Raw genomic sequence first — 12742 nt, 5'->3', positions numbered from 1 at the left:
TTACTTAGTTCTCTTAGTACTTGTGGGTGTATGCCATCCGGACCCAGAGATTTATCTATTTTAATCTTATTTAGCCGGTTTCGCACCACTTCTTGGCTTAGATTGGTGACCCTTAATATAGGGTTTTCTTTGTATCTTGGCATTTCACCTAGCATTTTATTTTCCACTGAGAATACAGTGGTGTCAGGACTCTGAACATTTTGATTACCTTTTGTGCATTACTGCCCTTTTCCAAGATGGCGTCTTTGGTCTCATTTGCACTGTGTCTTCCTGCTATAAAACTCCACCCCAGCCTTCAGTCTGTGCTACAGTATTCTGCCTTGCATCCAGCTCCTGACCTCTGATTACTCCCTGGCTATACACCTGCTCCTGTGAACCTGTGTGGTGATCCTGCTACTCTGCTCTGAGTTCCTGCTGCATACACAAGTTTCCAGTAATCCTCCTTCATCAGCTGTTCGTGTTTACTTCCATCTGCATTTGCTGGACATGTAAGCTGTTTCTGCTTTGCAATAACCTGAGACTATTAACCAGGCCTTCCTGGTTGAGCTAAGATATGATTTGAACTGCCTAATAAGCATATCTATCTGTGCCTGGACTAAGACAAGGATTTATTCGTGTCAAGTATCCTCAAGAATAACTGTGCTTCATAGACTTTCTGCTTGATTGCATTTTCCTCTGAAGTTCCCTATAGACTGCTAAGCTGCGTTTATTATTTGCACCAAGTGTTGTGGACTTGAGTTTCTCTCTGCACCTGTTTGAATAACCGTGTGATAATATAGACTTTACCACTTATAAAACTGTGTCCTGTAGTTGTCTTGTTCCACGCAAAGAGTCTCCTGAGTTATCCCCTATAGTAATTACAGGATACTCTAGCCTAAAAAAAAAGGAGACTGCTGGAACAATGACTGCAGAAAGCAAATTAGAGCAGGTGTTTTCCATAATTAGATCACTGCAGAAAGATGTGGAAGGTCTGCAAAAGAAGTTTGGAAGCTTTGAACACAATCAACAAGTGTTTGGACAAACTTTGCAGGACTTGAGCAACCGCATGGCAGCCCAGGAAAACAAACTTGCTGGCATAGAGTCCCAGTATGGACGGGCTTTTCAGGACATAAGCAAGCAAATAGCTGCACAAGTGACTTTGCCCTCTGGGCATCCGCCACCAGCAGGCCCACCTAAGTTGCCCCCATTCAGATTTAATGGTGATCGCAACAAATTTCGTGGCTTTGTGAATCAATGTATGCTATATTTTGAAGTGCATGCTGACCGTTTTCCTACTGATAGATCCAAAGTATTGTGTGTAATAATGCTACTGACCTCACGAGCGCTCGACTGGGTGAATCTGATGATTGAGTCTCGTGACCCACAGTTAAATGACTTGGATGATTTCTTGGCCGCTATGGCATTAATGTTTGATGACCCTAATCGCCGTGCAACCACTGAATCTGCTTTGTTGTCTTTACGCCAGGCTAAACGTTCTGTTATTGAGTATGCCACTGAATTCAGGAGATTGGCGGTAGATACCAATCGGGACAGTTATGCACAATTGCCTATTTTTAAAAGGGGTCTGTCTAGTATTGTAAAAGATGAACTAGCCCACTCTGAGTCACCACAAGAGCTAGAGACATTTATACAGCATTGTGTGCGCATAGACATTCGCCTTACTGAGCGTAGGCAGGAGAAATTTGCTGCATATAATTGTGTTTCTAACTTTTCCCTTCCTTCCAAAGAGCCTGCAGGTAAAACCTCTCGGAAGGTGGAGGACGTGCCCATGCAAATTGATTCCGTTCAGAGGCGCGAGATCAATGAGTGCCGGGAGCATCGCCTTCGTGAAGGTCTATGTTTCTACTGCGGCCAGTCTGACCACTTCTTGATCAATTGTCCTAAGTGTCCTAGATGGCCTAACAAGGTGCTAGCAGCAATAGGGGAGTATGACAACTGTGATGATGAATCTGACATCTCTGAATGTAGCCTGCCTTTAAACGCTGTATTCCATTCACTTTCTATGACTTCAGCCCCCAAGGAGCTGAAGGAAAAGAACTCTCACTGTTCTCTCCCTATTAAGATCCTGTGTTCAGGACAGTGGATTTCCAGTTCAGCTATGATTGACTCTGGTGCAGGTGGCAATTTCATGGATATCGCATTTGCCAAGGAACATGGTATTAAAATTCAGCAAAGAGCCTCTCCAATTACCATGGAAACAGTGGATGGGTCACCTTTAATCTCTGGGCCTGTGGATCAGGAGACCATACCCCTTGTAATTTTGTTGGAGCCTAATCATCAGGAGCCGCTTTCTTTCTTGCTAATTTCTTCTCCTCATTTTCCTGTGATTTTAGGCATTCCTTGGTTTCGTTCTCAGAACCCAATTATCAACTGGGAGACCAAGGAGATTATCTTTCCAACAAGGAGCAACTCAGCGTTAACAGAAGCTGTCCCTGAGTCCACGGCTACAGAACCACATGTACAGGTATTTTCTTTACATCCAGCATATAAAGAGTTCTCTGACATCTGTGACAAGAAGAATGCAGATCAGCTTCCTCTACACAGGCATTATGACTGTCCCATTGAGCTGCTTCCCGGGGCAGCCATTCCTTTTGGTAACGTATACCCTTTGGCGGCACCTGAGCTTCAAGCCTTAAAAGAGTATATTGATGAAAATCTGGCCAAAGGCTTCATACGTCCTTCTTCCTCACCAGCAAGGGCACCTTTTTTGTAAAGAAGAAGGATGGGACCCTGAGACTCTGTGCTGACTATCGAGAACTCAATAAGGTAACCGTACGAAACCGTTACCTTTTGCCTCTGATTCACGAATTACTGGAAAGAGTCCGCCATGCTAAGGTGTTCTCTAAACTGGATCTTCGTGAGGCTTATAATTTGGTGTGTATTCGTCCAGGGGATGAGTGGAAGACAGCATTCAGATGCCGGTATGGACACTTTGAATCTCTTGTGATGCCCTTCGGGCTTTGTAACGCCCCTGCAAGATTTCAACACCTTGCTAATGACATTTTCAGAGATTTTTTGGACCAGTTTGTAGTGATTTATTTGGACAATATACTTATATTTTCTGACTCTCTACAGGAACATGAAGAACATGTCAAAACTGTTTTAAGACGTCTGAAAGAGAACCATCTGTATATTAAGCCGGAGAAATGCGAGTTCCATCGTTCATGGATACAGTTCTTAGGTTATATCATCTCTCCCCAGGGGCTGAACATGGAGTCTGGTAAGATTCAGGCTATCCTTGACAGGCCGGTACCCAAAAACGTTAAGGAGGTCCAACGTTTTATTGGTTTTGCAAATTTCTACAGACGCTTCATTCGAAATTTTTCTGATATTGTCCGTCCCATTACTTCCTTGACAAAGAAGGAAAAGCCCTTTAAGTGGTCATCACAGGCTCAAGAAGCTTTTGATCGGCTTAAGATCTGTTTCACATCAGCACCGCTGTTGATACACCCAGATCCAACACTTCCTTTCATTGTGGAGGTGGACGATTCTGATAATGCTTTGGGGGCTATTCTCTCCCAAAGAACTGGAGAGAAGGGTCTGCTACATCCTTGTGCTTTCTTTTCCAGTAGACTAACCTCAGCAGAGAAGAATTACGATGTGGGAGACAAGGAATTGCTGGCTATTATTGCGGTTTTCAAAGAATGGAGGCATCATCTGCAAGGAGCTGCACAACAGATCATAGTGCTAACTGACCATCACAATCTAGAGTTCCTTAGATCCGCTAGATGTCTTTCTCCTCGTCAGGCTCGTTGGAACTTATTTTTAAATCAACTTAACTTTGTTATCTTCTACCGTCCAGGTTCTCGTAATGGGAAGGCTGATGCTTTATCCCGAATCCATGCTGCAGATTCCGTACCTGGAGCCCCGTCCAAGACCATTCTATCTGATGCCAATTTCATCGGAGTTATCCACGATCAGGACTTGTGGAAGGAGTGCAGGGAGGCCTATGAAGGTGATGTATTTCTGGCCAACCCACCTGTGGATATTAATCTTGTCTTTAAGGGTGGCATGTGGTTCAGAGATCGATGTATCTACGTCTCGGAGGTCATCCATCTGCAGATCCTCAAGTTGGTACATGACTCCAAGTTGGCTGGTCACAGGGGGTACAGAAGACACAAGAGTTCCTGAGCCGATTCTTCTGGTGGCAAACTTGCCTGAAAGATACCAAGGACTATGTTCTCTCTTGCGAGGTATGTGCCTGTTACAAGACTCCTCATGTGGCACCTACGGGTCTTCTACAACCATTACCAGTTCCGTCCCGCCCTTGGGGGTCTATATCAACGGACTTTATTGTGGAGCTGCCTACATCGGGGGCCATGAATACAATCATGGTGGTAGTTGATCGCCTGACTAAAGCTGCTCATTTTGTTCCGTGCACCGGCCTCCCCTCAGCTAAAGATACAGTGAACTTGGTTATACAGAATGTCTTTCAGTTGCACGGGGTTCTGGATGAGATCATCTCTGACCGTGAAGTACAGTTCACTTCAAGATTCTGGAAGGGGTTTTGCTCTGCACTCAATATTAATCTCTGTCTCTCTTCTGCTTACCATCCCAAGACAAATGGTCGGACTGAGCGTACCAACCAGACGCTGGAACAATATCTAAGATGTTATGTCAGCCATCTCCAGGATGATTGGTTGGAGTTGTTGCCGTTAGCCAAATTTTCATATAATAATTCTCAGAGCGCCTCCACTAAATTTACACCTTTGCCAATCTGGGTTATCATCCATGTATTTTACCTAGGTCTCCAATTAATTCTCCGGTTCCGGCAGTGGAGGAAAGGCTGACTGCGATGAGACAGAATCTGGAGGTTCTGAAGGAATCCCTGACCACAGCTCAAGAACGTTATAAGAGATCGGCTGATAGATTCCGTAAACCTGCACCCATAATAATAATAATTTTTATTTATATAGTGCCAACATATTGCGCAGCACTTTACAATTAAGCGGGGACATGTACAAACAATAAATTCAATAAATAAATTCAATCCATGTTCAAGGTAGGAGATTCCGTGTGGTTAGCAACTAAGAATCTAAAGTTAAACGTTCCTTCACAAAAACTTGGACAGAAATTCATTGGCCCTTTTAAGATCAACGGTATTGTGAGCTCTGTGGCCTGCCGGCTGAAGCTGCCTAGGACAATGAAGGTACACCCAGTTTTTCATGTATCTTTACTAAAGCCTGTATCTCCTTATACCTTCGAGGGACGTGTTGTGCCACCTCCGCAGCCTGTGGTGATTGATGGGCAAGAACAATTCGTGGTGGAGGAAATTATTGATTCCAGGATTCGCAGGAATCGGCTCCAATATCTGATAAGATGGCAGGGATATCCCCCTGAGGAAGACTCTTGGGAACCTGTGGAAAACATCAATGCCCAACAGAAGATTTCTCGTTTTCATCAGAGATTCCCTGAGAAACCAGGTCCAGGATCGTCCTGAGGCCGCTTCTAAGGAGGGGGTAATGTCAGGACTCTGAACATTTTGATTACCTTTTGTGCATTACTGCCCTTTTCCAAGATGGCGTCTTTGGTCTCATGTGCACTGTGTCTTCCTGCTATAAAACTCCACCCCAGCCTTCAGTCTGTGCTAGAGTATTCTGCCTTGCATCCAGCTCCTGACCTCTGATTACTCCCTGGCTATACACCTGCTCCTGTGAACCTGTGTGGTGATCCTGCTACTCTGCTCTGAGTTCCTGCTGCATACACAAGTTTCCAGTAATCCTCCTTCATCAGCTGTTCGTGTTTACTTCCATCTGCATTTGCTGGACATGTAAGCTGTTTCTGCTTTGCAATAACCTGAGACTATTAACCAGGCCTCCCTGGTTGAGCTAAGATATGATTTGAACTTCCTAATAAGCATATCTATCTGTGCCTGGACTAAGACAAGGATTTATTCGTGTCAAGTATCCTCAAGAATAACTGTGCTTCATAGACTTTCTGCTTGATTGCATTTTCCTCTGAAATTTCCTATAGACTGCTAAGCTGCGTTTATTATTTGCACCAAGTGTTGTGGACTTGAGTTTCTCTCTGCACCTGTTTGAATCACCGTGTGATAATATAGACTTTACCACTTATAAAACTGTGTCCTGTAGTTGTCTTGTTCCACGCAAAGAGTCTCCTGAGTTATCCCCTATAATTATTACAAGTGGAGAAGAAGGTATTTAATATATTAGCTTTTTCCTTGTCATCTACAACCATTCTTTCCGCACAATCTTTTTGTGAGGAAAGAATGGTTGTAGATGTATGATATACAGGTCCTTCTCAAAAAATTAGCATATAGTGTTAAATTTCATTATTTACCATAATGTAATGATTACAATTAAACTTTCATATATTATAGATTCATTATCCACCAACTGAAATTTGTCAGGTCTTTTATTGTTTTAATACTGATGATTTTGGCATACAACTCCTGATAACCCAAAAAACCTGTCTCAATAAATTAGCATATCAAGAAAAGGTTCTCTAAACGACCTATTACCCTAATCTTCTGAATCAACTAATTAACTCTAAACACATGCAAAAGATACCTGAGGCTTTTAAAAACTCCCTGCCTGGTTCATTACTCAAAACCCCCATCATGGGTAAGACTAGCGACCTGACAGATGTCAAGAAGGCCATCATTGACACCCTCAAGCAACAGGGTAAGACCCAGAAAGAAATTTCTCAACAAATAGGCTGTTCCCAGAGTGCTGTATCAAGGCACCTCAATGGTAAGTCTGTTGGAAGGAAACAATGTGGCAGAAAACGCTGTACAACGAGAAGAGGTGACCGGACCCTGAGGAAGATTGTGGAGAAGGACCGATTCCAGACCTTGGGGAACCTGAGGAAGCAGTGGACTGAGTCTGGTGTGGAAACATCCAGAGCCGCCGTGCACAGGCGTGTGCAGGAAATGGGCTACAGGTGCCGCATTCCCCAGGTAAAGCCACTTTTGAACCATAAACAGCGGCAGAAGCGCCTGACCTGGGCTACAGAGAAGCAGCACTGGACTGTTGCTAAGTGGTCCCAAGTACTTTTTTCTGATGAAAGCAAATTTTGCATGTCATTCGGAAATCAAGGTGCCAGAGTCTGGAGGAAGACTGGGGAGAAGGAAATGCCAAAATGCCTGAAGTCCAGTGTCAAGTACCCACAGTCAGTGATGGTGTGGGGTGCCATGTCAGCTGCTGGTGTTGGTCCACTGTGTTTCATCAAGGGCAGGGTCAATGCAGCTAGCTATCAGGAGATTTTGGAGCACTTCATGCTTCCATCGGCTGAAATGCTTTATGGAGATGAAGATTTCATTTTTCAGCACGACCTGGCACCTGCTCACAGTGCCAAAACCACTGGTAAATGGTTTACTGACCATGGTATTACTGTGCTCAATAGGCCTGCCAACTCTCCTGACCTGAACCCCATAGAGAATCTGTGGGATATTGTGAAGAGAAAGTTGAGAGACGCAAGACCCAACACTCTGGATGAGCTTAAGGCCGCTATTGAAGCATCCTGGGCCTCCATAACATCTCAGCAGTGTCACAGGCTGATTGCCTCCATGCCACGCCGCATTGAAGCAGTCATTTCTGCCAAAGGATTCCCGACCAAGTATTGAGTGCATAACTGAACATTATTATTTGATGGTTTTTTTGTTTGTTATGAAAAAACACTTTTATTTGATTGGACGGGTGAAATATGCTAATTTATTGAGACAGGTTTTTTGGGTTATCAGGAGTTGTATGCCAAAATCATCAGTATTAAAACAATAAAAGACCTGACAAATTTCAGTTGGTGGATAATGAATCTATAATATATGAAAGTTTAATTGTAATCATTACATTATGGTAAATAATGAAATTTAACACTATATGCTAATTTTTTGAGAAGGACCTGTATTTGTTAGTGCCTAACAGTGCAAGTCTTTGTTGTTTTCTTGGTTGCTTTATTGATTGCTGCATTTTGCCTGAAAACAAAAGCTCCATGTATCCTTTATATGGACTTTTTCCATCTATGTCTGTCACAAGGGTGTCACATCCCCCTGGAAAACCTGGAGTTAGAGGGTCATGTCAGGTAATAAATGGCAGGTCTTCTTTAGAGATGGTGGGATTTGTGTCCCATATTAAATGGATTTAGTTTCTTCTGGTGCTGAAGAGGTTATTGACACTTTAAATGCTGATCAGAAACATGCAGCTCAATTTCAGATTCTTCTCCCTGTGCTGTGTGCTAAAGCTAAGTGGTTGTTAGAGATTAGAGTAGAGTTGTAGAAGTGTTCTGTGGTTTGCTGTAGCACATTTGTGTTTGTCTCCTGGTCCCTGTTCCCATTTAGTTTACTCCTCCCTATTGTTGGTTAGTGCTTTTGTATGATAGATGTTTTCTGTTATCCCTGTTTTGCATTTGTGTCTTGTTTACATTACATTTCTGGCCCATGCCTCATGGGGTGGGGGAAAGGACAGGCCAGGGTTTAGCAGGAGCATAGTAAGGTCTGAGACTCGGGCCTCTCTACCTTCAAGAGTACCCCCGGGACAGGGAAAGTTAGGGTCCTTCCTTACCAAAGACCGTCACAGCGTGACAATGTCACAGCCATGTTGCACTACAACGCCCATAGTGTGTTACAGTGTTTATAGCTATGCCATAGCAAATGTCCATCAAGCCACAAAATACGTTTAGGTCTTCTTGTCCAACACCTAAAGGTCGAAAAACAAACACAATGCAATGGTTGATTTCAAAGGCCTTGTCAATAATTGGCAAGGAATCGACGTAAACATCTTTACAGCAGCACTTGACGTTAATTTTAAATCCTACACCTCAATATGGCGTCTGTGAGAATTTTACATTCTTTTTGCAAGTTTTGCATATTAGAAGTGATGCAATTGCCAAAAGTACTGTGAAAAAATTCAGAATGCAGTAAGCAAATTCTCTTAAAATGGGCAACTCAATGTTTTCCGAAGTTTCTTCCTAAATGCCCTACATATGGCATTAGCGGGAGTGCCTAGTTGAGCGTAATCATCACAGCGACATTGTGATAAAACGCGGGAGGGGTCGAAACGTCCTGTGTAACTTTTATTGCATATTTCCCAGCACCTTTTGCCTTTTTGCATATGTCTGTTTTCACAGATAATAAAACTACTTTGCATCACCCGATATAAGTGTATGCAGTGAATTTCTCCTGCCTTTGGTCAAGAGGTCGTGTACCCCTTTCCACTAGCACCTCGCATTATGATAGAGTGGATGCCAATGTTCTGATATCTTATAGCAACCAAGTGCAGCTTTTAGCATTTAAGTTCCTGAGGTAAACTGAAAGGTGAGCTCTGATTGGTTGCTATGCACAACTAGAACAGTCTGACTATGAGGCAGTTTTCATAAATTAGATTTCAGATTCTTCAGGACATGCATTTTCTGCTTTACGTGTATACAGGTGCTTCTCACAAAATTAGAATATCATCAAAAAGTTAATTTATTTCAGTTCTACAATACAAAAAGTGAAACTAATATATTATATAGAGTCATTACAAAAAGAGTGATCTATTTCAAGTGTTTATTTCTGTTAATGTTGATGATTATGGCTTACAGCCAATGAAAACCCAAAAGTCATTATCTCAGTAAATTAGAATAATTACCAAAAAACATCTGCAAAGGCTTCCTACGCATTTAAAAAGGTCACTTAGTCTGTTTCAGTAGCTCCACAATCATGGGGAAGACTGCTGACTTGACAGATGTCCAGAAGGCAGTCATTGACATACTCCACAAAGAGGGTAAGCCACAAAAGGTCATCGCTAAAGAAGCTAGCTGTTCACAGAGTGCTGTATCCAAGCATATTAATGGAAAAGTTGAGTGGAAGGAAAAAGTGTAGTAGAAAAAGGTGCACATGCAACCGGGATAACCGATTGTTAAAAAAAGGCCATTCAAAAATTTGGGGGAGATTCACAAGGAGTGGACTGCTGTTGGAGTCATTGCTTCAAGAGCCACCACACACAGACTTATCCAGGACATGGGCTACAAGTGTCGCATTCCTTGTGTCAAGCCACTCATGACCAATAGACAATGCCAAAAGCGTCTTACCTGGGCCAAGGAGAAAAAGAACTGGACTGTTGCTCAGTGGTCCAAGCTGTTGTTTTCAGATTAAAGTAAATTTTGCATTTCATTTAGAAATCAGGGTCCCAGAGTCTGGAGGATGAGTGGAGAGATAGACAATCCAAGCTGCTTGAAGTCTAGTGTGACGTTTCCATAATCAGTGATGGTTTGGGGAGCCATGTCATCGGCTGGTGTAAGATCACTGTGTTTTATCAAGACCATAGTCAGCGCAGCGATCTACCAGGACATTTTAGAGCACTTTATGCTTCTCTCTGCCGACAAGCTTTTTGGAGATGGAAATTTAATTCTCCAGCAGGACTTGGCACCTATCCACACTGCCAAAAGTACCAATACCTGGTTTAAAAACAGCAGTATCACTGTGCTTGATTGGCCAGCAAACTCGCCTGACCTTAATCCCATAGAGAATCTATGGGGTATAGTCATGATGAAGATGAGAGACACTAGTCCCAACAATGCAGACAAGTTGAAGGCTGCTATCAAAGTTACCTGGGCTTCCATATTACTTCAGCAGTACCACAGACTGATCGCCTCCATGCCACGCTGCACTGATGCAGTAATTGATGCAAAGGGAGCCTCGACCAAGTATTGAGTGCATTTACTGAACATACATTTCAGTAAGCGAACATTTCGGAATTTACCATCATTTTTCAAGCTGGTGTTATAATGTACAGTATTCTAATTTACTGAGATAATGACTTTTAGGGTTTTCATTGGCTGTAAGCCATAATCATCAACATTAACAGAAATAAACACTTGAAATAGATCACTCTGTGTGCAGTGACTCTATATAATATAGGAGTTTCACTTTTTGTATTGAAGAACTGAAATAAATTCACTTTTTGATTATATTCTAATCTTGTGAGAAGCACCTGTAGATTCACCTATTAGATCTCTGACCACTGTGAGGTGATTACTAAGAGTCATAATACTAAGGACTGTTTGTTAAAAGGCCGCCCAGAAAATCTATTGGGCAAGTTAATCCCAAAGCTAAGAAAGCATATACGCACACAAAGCCGACAGAATGCTTCAATGTCTGCTGCAAGGTCCGAGCACTGAGTGCGCTCCTCAGATCGCTCCCTATAAGGTGCTATAACTTTTTTAATATTGCAAATTGAGCGAAATTGTTTTTTTTCCGATTTGCTAGACTTGAAGAGGGTCATTCCAGCCTGTAAAAATTGTATTTAAATGCTAGATTATAAAGCTTAGTAATATGTAAATGGGCCAAGGTGCTTTTAACAGAATTATTGTGTAAACTCCTTAAACAGTCATAATACTTTTGCGGAACTAAAAACTTGTGCAAAAATTTTGAAACTTTTGGCGTTTTCATGCCAGTCCCGACTAGCTGTGCCTAAATGAGCGGAACATGGAGAAGAAGTACTGGATAATATCCATGGGTATTTGAACAGAGTGTTTTGAGGAGTCTTTTAGAGTGGATCTGCTCTGAAAAATGCCTGAAGAATCACCACCCAAAAGACTGCTTAAAATACTCTTCCCATTTATTTCTATTCTAAAACCACATTGCTGCTCATATGTTCAGTCTTGAGGGTTTTTCTTCTGCTTCAGGTTTTGAAAAATGCCTGGCGGAAGAAAAGAAGGTGCATGTCACTTTTATAAAACGTCTCCTGTAGGAAACGGACACTGTCAAATAGAAAAGATGCAAAAATAAACTTTTCAGCAAAAAACATCCTCTAAAAAACTCTGTGTGCATACAGCCTTACAGTTTTTTTTACTTTAGTTACCTCCAGAAAACAAGTTATGCAACATTTCTACTTCATGTATGTTCTTAAAAATAGACACAGTAGTACAAAGGCACCAGAGTATATTCATGTAGCAGAAAATGGGTCATGCACACAGTGATATCCCACCCTATGAATAATGATAACATTCTGATACTTCTGAAATAAGGACAGTAAAGAAATGGTAAATTTGAGTTAAAAACAAAGGAATAGTCACAGTGACACAGTCCATGGATGAAGAACACTGTTATCCACTGAACTCGAACAATGATCCCTCTGCTGTGACAATATACAGACAATGCACACAGTGATGTCATATCACAGAAAACAACAATTACATCAAAGACAAGGATAATGAGCACTGTAAAGGAATTTTTCACAAAGTGATGTCACAATACCGAAGTAATGCACACAGTGATGGCACAGTCCAAGGCTGCTGTGACAGAACAGGTGTAATAAAACAATGTGATGTCAGAATTGTGCTGACCAGTGGACAAATAATTTGCTGGAGGCCTCATTCCCATTTGAGTGTCAAATACAGTATATGTATCGGTAACACCCATTAACCAAACTGACATACTAATAATTTTGGCAAATCTGATTTATCTGACAACAAACTAAAGTATATGAAAGCATGGAAGGTATTAATATTATTAAGCAATCAAAACATTTTATGTACCCAAAATCGCTACCAAGAAACATTAAAAAAGACCTTATACAACTTAAGGGAAAAATAAAACAATTATGAGCCTCAGAAAATAAATAAACAGTGTAGCATGCACTCGGCCATCTCTGGCAGTCTTATAGAGAATGAATGGTTGACGTCCACTCTCTTCAGACGGGGCTCATGGGATCGGTTTGGGTCCAGTGGTTGAGCATAATCTTAAGTAACATAATCATTGCCAGGTGAGTTATTTGGGCCTTCACTTCTTTGGGGTAAAAAA

Source organism: Ranitomeya variabilis, chromosome 5 (assembly GCF_051348905.1).
Source record: "Ranitomeya variabilis isolate aRanVar5 chromosome 5, aRanVar5.hap1, whole genome shotgun sequence".
Taxonomy (NCBI): Eukaryota; Metazoa; Chordata; class Amphibia; order Anura; family Dendrobatidae; genus Ranitomeya; species Ranitomeya variabilis.
The sequence above is the reverse complement of the archived record's forward strand: the minus strand, read 5'-3'. Positions refer to the sequence as shown.